Source organism: Corvus brachyrhynchos, unplaced genomic scaffold (genome assembly GCF_000691975.1).
Source record: "Corvus brachyrhynchos isolate BGI_N302 unplaced genomic scaffold, ASM69197v1 scaffold14, whole genome shotgun sequence".
Taxonomy (NCBI): domain Eukaryota; kingdom Metazoa; phylum Chordata; class Aves; order Passeriformes; family Corvidae; genus Corvus; species Corvus brachyrhynchos.
Window position 1 is genome coordinate 11232186 of NW_008239110.1, and position 9949 is coordinate 11242134.

The following is a 9949-nucleotide window of genomic DNA, read 5'->3' on the forward strand; positions in this document are numbered from 1 at the left end:
CGGGCCGGCACGAGGTGGGTGTGAGGGTACGGGGGGCTCGTCCTGGGCGGGGGGATGGGGACTGTCCCCGTGTCCTCCCCGTGTCCTTCCTGCGTCCCCGTCCCGGGCACATTATTGTAATTATGGCCATTTTTAGATTGACATAAAGTGCATACAGAACTATGCTCAGTTGGTATATAGCAAAGAGTAAGAATGTGTACGTAGGAAAGAAGAAGAATGCGGACCTTGCCCTGAATAACTCACAACATAAATACATCAAGGAAAGAATGAATAAACGTAACAGAGAAGTACAAATACAGAGGTATCTGTATAGAAGTGCACAACAGGAAGCAGACAGATGCCATGCTAAAACCACAAGTTTGCTCATAAGCATCACTGCTTGAATGAGGCACTAGAAGATGGCAATATTACAACCTCTGAAGATCTAAAGCATCAGGGGGAACACACAGAAACTGAGAAAACTTCAGCATGTGGGATGATGGTGACTTACATACCACGGTGACAGGAATCAACCTCTCACTACTGACAGGGAAAGCAGTTGCAGGGGGGTGAGGGCCACACTGAGAGATGGTGGAGCTACATAAAGTAATGACAATGGGTTTAGCTTTGGGAAAAGCTTTGTCATTTTCTGAGCTATCATTGCAGCAATTTCTGCAATATAGATTAGAGTTTCATTTGAGCAAATCGGTGTAAAAGATGTCTATGACTTACACATTGTCCAGTTGTGAGCATTCAAAGTGGAGCCAGGCTGAATTGGAAAGCTGGGACATTTTTAAGTTTATATGTATAAGGGAGGAGGAGAGGAAAGAGGAGTCTGCACTGCTGTATTCACCAATGTGATGAGCATGTGCAAACCACACAGCAGGATTTGCAGGGACACATCCATTGCTTGTCGAGTTCTGAGACCCATTGCATCTCAGAAAAGATGCGAGTTTGCAAGTATTGTATAAAATCATAGAAACATAGAACATTAAGGGTTGGAAGGGACCTTAAAGATCATCTAGCCCTAACCGCCCCTTCCATGTGCAGGGACAGCTCCCACTAAAACAGGTTGCTCGAGGCCTTATCCTGCCTGGCCTTGAACATTGCCAGGGGTGGGGCATCCACAACTTTTCTGGGCAACCTGTTCCAGTGTCTCACCAACCAGAGTAAAGAATTCCTTAATATCTGACCTAGTCCCATGTGGACTGCCCCCAGCACTTTTGCATCTCTAGAAGCACCAGTAAATGCAGTTGTAACCATATAAAATGTATTTGGTTTTTTTTAGCTCATGCTGGTTCTGGAAATGAAAACAAATTTCAGGGAATAAGCACATGGGTACTTTCTCCAAGGCACTCTCCTTGGTTACAGCTCATCTCCTTTGAAATACTGCCACTCTGATGTTGATTTCAGTGGGAGCTTTATTAACTTTATTTCTCTTGTGGAGAACACATGCAGCTTGTTTTTATTGCACTGAAGTAGTAATTCCACCTCAAAAGAGAAAGCAGATCACTCCAGCCCAGCCCAGGACCCTAATCCTGCCTACACAAGTTATTCTGCCAGCACCAGAGAGGGGGGAGCACAGGGACCCCCCAGTCAGCAGAGGGGATACCAAGATGATGGTGAGGACACCAGCACTCCTCACACACAGACCTGAGGCTGAAGGGCATCCCGGGGTGAGCTTCTTTCCTTGCTCCACTTTGCATAAATAATTGATTGGAACACAGACTGACAGAAAGATACCACTTTACAGCTCAGCGCTTAGACTAGTACCTGGAATGTGAAGAGATATGTCAGAGCAGGAAGGAATTGTACTTCCATCAATCTGTGCTTTCAGAAGAGCTTGATAAAAGCAAACTTCGCCACTAGCAGCAGATATCACGTTGCCTCTGGCACCTGCTATTGTAGGCTTGACAAGGAGCTTACAGAGTGTTGTTACAAACCTGTTCACTTGCCCTTTACTGTTTGTTGTGGTTTCACCCCAGCCCCACACAGCCGCTCGCTCGCTGCCCCTCCAGTGGGACTGGGGACAGAATCAGGAGGGTAAAAGGTAGAGAGCTCATGGGTTGAGACAAAGACAGTTTAATAGGGAAAGCAAAAGCTGAGTAAGCAAACAAAAAATTAATTCACTGTTTTGCATGGGCAGGCAGGTGTTCAGCCATCTCCAGAAGAGCAGGGCCTCATCACAGATAATGGTTACTTGGGAAGACAAACACCATCACTCCAAACATCCCCCACTTCCTCCTTCTTGCCCCCACTTTATATACTGAGCATGATGTCATATGGTCTGGAATATTGCTTTGATCAGTTGGGGCCAGCTGTCCTGGTTGTGTCTCCTCCCAGCTTCCCATGTACTCCTAACTTCCCTTGCCAGTCGTGGCTGTACAAAAAGCAGAAAAGGCCTTGGCTCTGTGCAAGCCCTGCTCAGCAATAACAAAAACATTTCTACATTATCAACTCCGTGTTCAGCACAACTCCAAAACACAGCCCCACACTAACCACTGTGAGGAAAATTAACTCTACCCCAGACGAAACCAGCGCACCACTCAAATCATCTGCACTGCAATTGGAGGCAAGTAGTAACAAAACGGGTAACTAATGGGGGATTCTCTTACTGTTAAGCCATTCCATGGTGAAAACAAAAGCTACAGACACCTTTACATACACCTACAGAAAGCATTCTGGCTCTGTAAATCAGTGCATTCAGAATAGGAGCTGAGAACAGGGTGTAAGTGCTTTGGAGTGAGCCCAGGTGCAACAGAGCATTTGCCTGACCTTCATCCTGATTTTAATTCTTCACAGCTGTATCAACTGCCTTTTTTGCACAACAGCATCCAACAGAAAATCAAAGTATTTGCTGGATCAAAAGCTAAACTGTTTTTATTGTTTAAATTAGTTCAGCCACACAAGAGAATTAATTATTTCAGGACTATCAGTTTTTATGTTAGCTTTGGCTTTGAGTCTTGAAGATACTGCACTGGAGAAGTACCTATAGAATTATGTTACATTTTTTGCATTTTTTTTAATGGAACAGTAATGTTTCACTTAGCCAAACACTGTCAGTTTCTGCTCATATATCTCTATCATTCCTTCAAACTGTATCTCCTTATCTTGACAGAGAAGTTTCCCATAGTTACTACCTAACATATCAATAGCAAGTACTTCCTTAAAAAACTTAGACATTTTGTAATTTATGTATGACTGCTTCTTTTTAAAGAATCAGTTATTCTCAAGTTTTTAGTATCCTTTTCCTTTAGCTTAGGAGTTAGTCCCACTTTATCTATAATTGTCTTTATCTACAGTGGTATCAAAGTTCTGTGGTCATTACTTTTAATTCTTTCATCCCTTATCAGTGCTACCTTGTTTTGCATGTCCTTACATTTCATCACTCAAACAAGGTTTTGTCTCTGCTTATTCCACTCAAAGATTAGCTTCTCAAATACAATCCTTTTAGAAGCTTACCTGCAGCATTATCTATCTAATACATGCCGGCTTATGGATAAATGAGAAGAAACGCTTTCTATTTTAAAGAAAATCAGTAAATGCAGCTAGCATTAGCTACTATTTATATTCCTCACCAAAAATACTGTGTAAAAGAAGGGTTGAAAGTAAAAGCAAGTATCTCTTGCTTTTAAGGGTAAAAACATGAATAATTTAGTTATCTCAAAACAATGCTTGCGGGTCCCCTAGAAAATTCTGATCAATTCCAGTTACCCTTGAAATGCCTCCCAAAATCCCCCAGAGCAACCATAGATCTGTTCTGTAAGGAAGCTGTGCAGTAATTATGGAATTGAACCCAAGAAAGATTAGTAGTTTCAGCCTTCAATTAGATTATATCAATTTAGAGTAAACTATAGCATACGCCCTGATAACATCAACAAAATAATTGAACATTTAAAGAACAGCAGTAGTCTGAGTCAGCTGGTCTAGCAGGAAGAATCCTTTCTACAAGGGACGTTTCTAACAATCAAATAGATGAAGCAAGTCATATGTCAAGAAGAATTTGGATTTGCTTCCTTTAAGGTCCGAAATTTCACTGAAAGTTTTGTGATCTGCTCCTTTGACCTTATCTATGAAGTGATAGAGCCGGTGAAGCTAATCACCAGATAATTCCTCCACATGTAATTTATGTACATAATTTCAATTATTTTAGACAAGATATAGTGAACATGAGATCTCCTCATTACACTGCTATTAAGTACATTTGAGTACAAACAGTCCTTCATAAATTTAAACCTGCATACTTTAACTGATTACTGCAGTACCTAATTAATCATCTGAAAACTTACTTCAAGCTTAAAGAATAAATGACCTTAAGCATAAGGAGGACATCTTTTCATCCAAAAAAATTCCAAAGTAATACCTGAATCAAGAGTTAAAAATAAATAACTTGGATTGACATCTCCACTGCTGTAGATTTGGTATCTAGGGTCCATGCCCAGACTGGGAAAGTGTTGTGTGAGATACTCTGCAAACCTTTGGTTAGCCCCAGCGTCTGCACAAAGAATTTACAATATAAACACATGTGTTTGCACATGAGGGTCAGTTCACCCTCTGTAATTTCAGCTGCCCAGCTGTGCGTGCCAGGCTGCGGCGCCTGCACATGTCAAGGCCACCTCCTGTGTGGTTTGTGCTGAAGCATCTTGCATGGTTTGATTGTGTGGGCGGTTGTGCAGTCACAAGCAGGGGCACCAAAGGGGAAATGGAGAGGAAACAGGTAAATCTTGCAGTATCAAAGTATGGGAGAAAATAAGAGATGGTAAAGCAAGGTTTTCATGTCCTAAGAGAAGGAGTTAGAGAAGATGATTAGAATGTGCCTTTCTGAAGCACACTCCTTTCCGAAAGAGAGGAGGGAGTTGTCCATCTGCACTGATACTTGAAGGGCCATACATTTTCAGTTTTCCTTACAGAAAATTTCTGCTAACAAACCCCAGGGATTTCAGTTTTTACATTTTAGGTGACTCCTGCCTTGCAGGCTGACATAATTCATAGTTCGCTGCATTTTACAGTCCATGGGTGAGTCCATGGGTGCAACAGTGTACTGACAACTATTCTGAACATCCACTCCCTATTAGTCTCACAAGTCACTTTTCAGACCAGCTTTTCTTTTTTACAGTGCTATTGTGATCTTAGTCTCATGCTTATTTCTATGTATACACTTATGCTTAGCTATTTTCGTTCTGAATTTTTGTTTTGTTTTAACAAATGAATAAAACACATGCCAAAAATGTTCAGCTTTACAGCATGCAAGAAACCCTCTTTCCATGCACACAGTGTGTATAATTTAGAAAACTGCTGTTTCAGAGTTTTGTGCCTTGAAGTTTGAACAGCAGACATTTTTTGCAGTTTAGGCTCCATTCTGATTCTGTTGGATGCTCAGTTATGAGCAGGCTCTTTAAAAGCTTAAGATATTTACAGGAAATGGAAGGGCCAGAACTAACTTACTTCCTACAGGACTAGCAAAGCTCCATTGATGATTTGGTTCCCTCATTGACTGGATAATCCTTCCCTGCAACTTTACTTTTAGGAGGTACTGCACAAGACATGATCTCACATACATGAATTACAGATCTTATGTAACTGTTCACATACAAAAGACCTGTGTGTTTAATTCTAGGCTGAGAACAGACTCAGCCATCAGATCTACCCTCTTTATTTCCCCCCTCTTCATTCCCTTTTTGGGAATTACTTGTAATGTCATTAATAGGAAACTGTCATTATACCATACCCTAATCTCTGGTTTCACGGGCAGAGCTCTCAGTGGCTCCATTAATGAAAAAACATTCCTCCATGATGCCATTGCCTACAATACTTTGAAGGCCAGTTATGGCATATTAGTGACATATGTGTACGAAAATTATTTAAATTGACCTCCTCCAGGTGGGTTGTTTTTTGTGGGGTGCCTGTCCCAGATGCATCTGATCTGGGTTAGAATGCCTTAGCACTCATAGAACTGGCAATGACTAAAACTCCTCAATATGTGAATTTCTGTTTAACAAAATATCATTCCTTTCAATCTGCTTCACTGTGCTAGTTCCTCTGGAAGGCAAATGTGCCCTGGACAAGTGAAATGCAAGAAATTCCTAAGAGGTTATCACTTGCATCTCTTCTACGTTGCCAGCTTGGAGGAAGAAAAGGAAACCTACCTTTTTGTGTGGAAGAAAAATCTGCTTTAACTCATCCAGCAGCTGTTTCCAGTATATGAAGATGACCTTGCCTGGAGTTAGAACATACCTTCTCTACATAGTATGAAAATGGATAAAAATAGTTCTATGAAATTCTTGGCTTAAGAAAATTGAGATTTTTTTTTCCAGACAGATTTCTGATTGTTGTTGTGAAACTCTACTTTGTGGGATTAAAACACAAAATAATTTTTCATAAATTTATAATCTGTATATTAATTAGGTTTTATTAATTGGCCTAGAATCCATTAGCTGACATCCTTGATTCAGTGTAACCCACTGAGGCTCTTTGTTTAGGAAACATTTCTGTAAAGCATTTCAGGATATTTCAATAGATGATTAAGGGACACATAACGCTTTGAAAAACAACGTTATGATTGTTTCCCTTTGCAGCCTGATCCAGTCTGGAGGGAAGTGCTTGATTGGAGGTAACTTTTGCAGCAGACAAATGCCATTTGCTGTCCCTATGAAAAACTGGTCCAAATCCAAATGGAAAACCTCCAGCAAAAAATAATTATAAATTCACATGTACTCAGTGGCAGGCTCTTGATAGCATATGGCACCTAAATATGCCAAGGATTCTTTAGAGCATACGCCATCACTTAGCAGTTCCTACTTGCCAGACTCCTGCTTGTGACATCCCTCAGGGATCAAGCTCCTATCTGAGCCCTGTGCAAGCCCTAATCTGGCTTCTGCTGCAATTTTTCCTTTCCATAGGGAAGGGACACCCCAATTGCAAGAGCTCAGCTTCTCCATTCTTTTGTGATAAAATGGCATCTTCCCTTGCATGGTCTGTGCCATCATGTACATTACAAGGGATCCACCTGGAGGTTTTATGGGCTTTCTTCAGACATTTCTAAACACTCCATAACAAGGGTTTTGCAGGTTCATTCTTCCCATTTTAATGTCATCTTACTTTTATGTTATTTTCTAAATCTTAGGTTAAAAAATTATGTCTTGACATAAATATGTGTGCTTTTGTCAAACCTGTGACTTTGGTGAAGAAAGAAAAGGCTCACACACTAGTAATGCTGAAATATTGTGTGAAGCAAGGTTTGTACAAAAATACAGTATTTTTGTTAGGCTAACTGATATATTTGGAAAAAAACCACCAAAGTTTACAGTCCTTTATGAGCCCTACTTCAGATTTGAAATAAAAACAGCAATCCTGAAAGATCTAACTTCCAATCAAGCTTATGCTTTATCCAAATTTGTCCAATATATTTAATCACTCTCCTTATCAGATGCCAGCAAGACTATGTCTGACACAGACTTGGGATTTAGCAGGTTTTGATTGGAAGTGTTTACCTTAGGTTAAAGCACACACCATACAGCATGCCCCTGGGACTTCTCACATGGGCAGGTTTGGGTGCTATCACTCATTCTTTCTGACACAGAAGTGATGGAATGGTATATCATGCCTTTAGTCCTGCACAGGAATCCCCACCAAATGCTAGGGAGAGTTTACATAAAAACTGCTGGCAGGAAATGGCCACAGTGATTCACCTTCTTAACATCGCACTGCAAAGCTGTGCATCTCATGGGTCAGCATGTATGTCCAGTACAGAGATTCTGGAATGTTTATAAATTTTTTGGTTTTTTTTTTTTTTTTGGAGGGGGGAGGTGGTTTTGTTTTTTTGGTTTTTTTTATTGTTGCGTAGCTCACAATTTCCTGCTTATGCACATTTATCCTGGGACTCTGTCTTTCTGTTACCATCAGGTCTCCTAAAGTCAATAAAACCCCCATAGGTCATAATTTTATGCAAAAGCAAAGACATCAGCTCCGGTGTGAAAATTTGTACAGAATAGGTTTAATAGGACATCATCTTTTATAGTTATCACTTTAAATTACCTAGCTGCCAAAAGCACACATAGATGAGAAATTAATGGATACATAACATCATTCTCGATTAAATCATTGCTGTTAATATAATGGAAATGAACTATAACGTTTCCTTTCATTAGTTTGAAAAGACCAAGAATAGAGACATTACACAAAATTGCCAAGAGCCAAGAATATTGCACCTTACTGTGGGGCAATTACCTTGTAACCACAGCTGGGAATTCTGACATCAGCTGACTGACCTAAAATTTACAAAATAGGGAAGGGTGCAATCTATGGTTCTTACAGGGATTTGCAGACTGGCTCTGCAGTACTCTAGAGCTCTAAACTGCAACTATAGGGTTGGATCTTCATTTCTTTTGACCCTCCAGGAGCAGAGAGCAGTTGTTTTTGATGACATTTTTAAGGAAGACAAGTTCCTACACAAAATGCTGAGCATTACTGTCTTAGTTACATCAGAATTTAAACCTGAGTCAGTGGGAAGATGGAATCAAAGAAATACACCACAAGTAGCTGACAGTATGCAGAAAGGATTTACACTTTTGTCTGAACACTTTGACTCTCGTAGGGGAAAAAAGAAGTCCAAGCCACAAGCCAGATAGCACACCCTTGATTGAGATACATTAAAACACTTATTTTAATGCACAGTTGCTAAAGCTGCCCACCCACTCATTTTTGCTCAAGTGATCACTATGGCATAAGTCAGGCAGGATTTTTCTGCATAGCTGGTTAAACATGCCAATTTCACAGGCTGCTTTCAGAAAAGGTTTCTGCTCTTGCTGCTTGGTTTAGCAGATGCTGGCTTGCAGTTCTGCACTCACAGTAGAGGATTAAGGAGACAGAAGGATCTTCAGGAAGGAATATGGCAATTGTCCAGTGTAAGCCCAGCTGCATCCAATAGGCATTCCCATCAAGGACTGCCCCCCGTTCTGTTATCTATTTGTCAAATCAACTTGACAATAATCTTCTGCTTGGAAAAATAACGAGCCTAGTTCAGCATTTAAGGAATAGGATTAGCTACTCCTGAAGATATGATGGAGAGGATGGAGGCAAGCAGGTAACAGCACAAAGCAGATCAGTGTGATAAGACACAAAGGTTTTGAAAGTACACTGGTTTGTGTGTTTGTAATTGCTTGAGTGCAAAGGAAAATAATCACAACCAAAACCATATGCCTTTCAAAACTTTACATCTCCAGCTGGCACAGCTAGTAGATATGTCAGAGAAGCACTAATAAGCAGAGAGAAAACTCTAGGGGGAATCTTTCTGTTCTCCATCTGTCATGAAGTAAATAGGTCTTATTGATTATCTACCACTTGATTTATACTAAATGCTTTCAAGCATTTCCCATTTATAATTTTCAAATACAAGAATAATTCAATTTTGATTTAGGGGAATTACACAAGAAGAGGTAATTTTTTCGTCCAACCAGCAGCACTCAGCTGCACCACAGATATTAAGAAAATGAATAGAATGTTTTAGCTTTAAAATAGTAGCTGCCTGAGTTTTGAGGTCTTGGGTGGTAGTCTGAATAATACAAAACGAAGAGCAAAAAAGCTTCAGTGCTGGCTGTAGTTGAGTTTTTACTGTTCCTAATACTGGGTCACAGAAGATACAAAGGTTTTACAGCCCCACTATAAAACAGCTCTTTATCTTTTCTCCACTAATTCCGTGGTGTCACATTTAACAAAACTAGGAAACTGAAGATAATATGGATGTTTGCAGATTAGCTGTCAGGTAATAAATAACACTAATTTCACATACCTACAAATGTAAAGGCACCTTATCACTGTTTAAGTTTCTCGCTCTTTGTAATGCCTGCAAACATTTTAACCCAGGCAAATTAGGGTATTGTTTTTGCTGTTTTTTCACTGGGATAAAATACACAGTCATAATATCCTTTTATCAAATTTCATGGTATAAAAGGCCCGTGGTGCTTAATTCAAG